This window comes from Limulus polyphemus, unplaced genomic scaffold, assembly GCF_000517525.1.
Source record: "Limulus polyphemus unplaced genomic scaffold, Limulus_polyphemus-2.1.2 Scaffold6495, whole genome shotgun sequence".
Lineage (NCBI taxonomy): Eukaryota > Metazoa > Arthropoda > Merostomata > Xiphosura > Limulidae > Limulus > Limulus polyphemus.
The window spans coordinates 32,778-37,115 of NW_013672105.1; positions in this window are offsets into that span (position 1 = coordinate 32,778).

The window sequence follows — 4,338 nt, forward strand, 5'->3', positions numbered from 1 at the left end:
CTCATCATAAACATTAACTGTTTAAACTTTACAACATTTCCCAAGGGCCAAACTTAGAACTCTCATCATAAACATTAACTGTTTAAACTTTACAACATTTCCCAGGGGCCAAACTTAGAACCTTCATCATAAACATTAACTGTTTAAACTTTACAACATTTCCCATACCATGAACCCTTGTCTTGTTTAATGTAGAAGTCAAATTTCAAGAACTTTAATTTTTGAAGGAGGGGGTCCTCACAACCCCAATTTCAAACTGCCTTGCATATGCATTAATAATATTTTTTTAAGTTCAAGAATCTTGTGTTATGCTGTTTTATGGTGAAATGTTTGTCACAAAATTGAAGCAATTATTTTGATCTTAATAATAAATTAGGAAGCCATAATAAGTACAAACATAGTAACTTATGGTGTTCTTACACTTACTATACATGTCAGATAATCTGGAATAAATAAAACACTTCAGGATACATTAATACTACAGTGATAAGGTTTTGAATTAAGTCACAAAAAATACACAATGAATTATACTACAAAGATTTCTTTGTTATCTTGTAACTACATACACACATATCTGTCCCACTATCCACTCAACCTTTAAACAAACTTGAAATTGACCTTGAAACCACTTCACACTATCATGTACATTGTTCAAATAAATAATCTTGTAACTAAGCTTGAAAGTAAAGCAAAGTCATATTTTTCTCACACACACAAGATACTACAATAAACATCAAGTAATCTATAACTAAACTCTCATATCATAGATACTTCCTGTACAAACAAACCAACAGAAACAAGCGATTTCGATATCAAAAGTTCTTTTTTACTACATTAATTACTGGAAGAAAGTTTTACAAGATAATCCATATTATAAAAACTGAACCAAAACTTTTTTTATTCTTCAAGCTTTATATCAGAGCAAGTTTATCATTGATGGAAAATTATATTTAATGACACAACTTTCATATAAACACACTTTCTCAGCTTTATATTTCTACCCTCCAAACGTTTCTGCTGGACCAGTGTATGCATCATTTTAGAAAATTCTACAAACAGGAAGCATGACTTTTCAAAAATTAAAGATACAGTAACATGCATAATAAATGTACAAACAAGGTAAAAAAAAAATAATCTAGGTGCAATAAACACCTACAATTATGTAAATATACCTATATAGAAGACAGTTTGTGTCACATCAAGTCATGCTCAATTTCTCTTGAATAAAAGCCAAAATGCATTTATCCAGATAGAATAGTTCGCTTACTGTCTGCCCATTATGATTTTACTGTATTGGGTGTTGGTATAATAAGCCTAAAGCCAAGTGCATAAAATTTACCATGAAAGTAAAATAAAGTGAAATCTTGAATCAAATAAACACACATAGATATACATATCTTGAATAACGTTCAAGTAGAAATAAACACACAAATATACATATCTTGAATAAAGTTTGGGTAGGAATAATCAAATCAAAACACACATAGATATACATATCTTGAATAAAGTTCAGGTAGAAATAATCAAATAAACACACATGTAGATATACATATCTTGAATAAAATTCAGGTAGAAATAATCAAATAAACACACATGTAGATATACATATCTTGAATAAAATTCAGGTAGAAATAATCAAATAAACACACGTAGATATACATATCTTGAATAAAGTTCAAGTAGAAATAATCAAATAAACACATATGTAGATATACATATCTTGAATAAAGTTTGGGTAGAAATAATCAAATAAAAACACACATAGATATACATATCTTGAATAATGTTCAGGTAGAAATAATTAAATAAACACACAGATGTACATATCTTGAATAAAGTTCAGATAGAAGTAACAGGAAAAACACTTGTGTATATATTTATATATAGATATTCATTTGGATCACTCTTATTATCAATAAAATTATAGAATAGAAATGAAAACAAAAGTTAAAGGAATAATATTTAATTCTTGACTTGTGGTTTATTGCTACCAATATGGTTTGTTTTCTCTTGCTTTTGAGTTTGGCGGAGTAATGAAGCTCACAAATTTTGAAAAGCTGTTAACAAGTGAGTGCGAATGCCAACTGCTTGGTTATGGGTTTGAATACAAAACTATAAATGTGCTCATATTCAGGAAGTTTGTAGACTGTTTCCAATCAATAAAATTATCTGCAACACAAACAATGCAATACATTAAGCTGGTAGAAGTAATGGTTGAGAAAGGGAGAAAAAATATGTTGAGTTCTAGGCTTGAGCACCTTTACTAGGAGAGTCCAGGAGCAAGATAACCCAAAATAATCTTTACTAGGAGACCCCAGGAGCAAGATAACCCAAAATAATCTTTACTAGGAGAGTCCAGGAGCAAGATAATTCAAAATAATCTTTACTAGGAGAGTCCAGGAGCAAGATAACCCAAATTAACCTTGACTAGAAGACCCCAGGAGCAAGATAACCCAAAATAATCTTTACTAGGAGAGTCCAGGAGCAAGATAACCCACATTAACCTTGACTAGAAGAGCCCAGGAGCCTGAAATAATTAGAAAATTAGCATTATTCTGCCTTTTGTTTCATGTATTTAACAGATATAAAAATTTCACACTTGTTTAGTCAGTTCATAGTTTCATAGGTCAAAATTATAGAACAATCCTGTGAAGAATAGTTTACAAATTGCTTACATATCATGCATAAAGATTTTCCTGGTAAACTCTCTCAGTTTTGACTTCACCATTTATGGTTTATTTCTAGTTCTTTACCTAACCAATCTCACCTGAAGTTGTTTTTACTTGAACAAGCAGCTTTGCTGACTCACTTCATCATGCTGCTTGATAATCTTTATTATTACTTTAAATTCAATCCATTACTAAATTAAGCTAAGAAGCATATTTTCAAAGTTTTTTATCATAAATCTATGCCATAAACATGCTATTTTCTAAGTTTGGAGAAACATATTAACAAGATTCTGATTGGTCAAAATTTGTAGTAGTAATATGCAAGTTATCAAAATGTAGAGAATATTTCATTGTTGTACAGGGGTAAAATATAGCAGCACTTGTTTACAAAAGCTAGACCAAGCCAAACATTCTACCCAGATTACTGTAAATCTTGCAAATAACTGGGCAACATTAAAAAGTTGAAAATCCACTGACTGATAGAACATTCTCATAATGTGGCTGTGTGATAGAAATTTTGGTATCAATTTACAGTACAGTGCTCCTAGTGGAGTGATAGAGACAGCCAAGAGATCAGAAACAAAACACATACAATTTGTACACATATTTTGTCCTGCATGTGACAGGTTTGTGTTCAAAAACTTCATCAATGTTATGTCAGCTGCATCATGTGAAAGTTTAGTTCAATGATGTTGGCTACTTTTAAATTTAAATAGAAAGTATAAAAATACAGATTTCAATGCTGGCAGCTTGTGTTGAAGAGTGGTGTTGTAGCTGATATTAACACCTTGATTTCTAAATGTTTTCAATAGTGACAGCTTGTGTTGAAGAGTAGTGTTGTGACTGGTATTAACACCATGATTTCTAAATGTTTTCAATAGTGACAGCTTGTGTTGAAGAGTAGTGTTGTGACTGGTATTAACACCATGATTTCTAAATCTTGTCAACAGTGACAGTTTGTGTTGAAGAGTAGTGTTGTGACTGGTATTAACACCATGATTTTCAAATGTTTTCAATAGTGACAGCTTGTGTTGAAGAGTAGTGTTGTGGTTGGCATTAACACCATGATTTCTAAATTTTGTCAACAGTGACAGTTTGTGTTGAAGAGTAGTGTTGTGACTGGTATTAACATCTTGATTTCCACATTTCACAACTAAAATGTCAAAATTTTTGTGACAAAAAAAGTTTTAAATTTCTCAGTTTCATCAACAAAGTCAATGTTATAGTTACTATGTACTTTCTTTCTGTATAATTTTATGAAATGTTGTATGCAAATGTCACATTCACAAATGTCAATCAAGTAGATTATAGTTAAACCACATTTTTGTTTGCGTGTTTTCACTCTTATTCACTTGTCACTCTTTATGCAGACTATTCTATGGAGTTTACTTGATTAAGATCATTTCTAATTATTCACTGATCAGTTTGAACACTTTCTTACCAGTTATTAATGACGTTATTTACAGCAGAAAGTGCATAATAAATAATTTGTTTAATAATGAGAGGAGAGAATCAGTAGACACATAATTCTACATGATGTGTATATACAACCATTCAGATAATAAGACATCACATGTAATAACATCAAAGATACACACATAATTCTACATGATGTGTATATACAACCATTCAGATAATAAGACATCACATGTAATAACATCAAAGATAC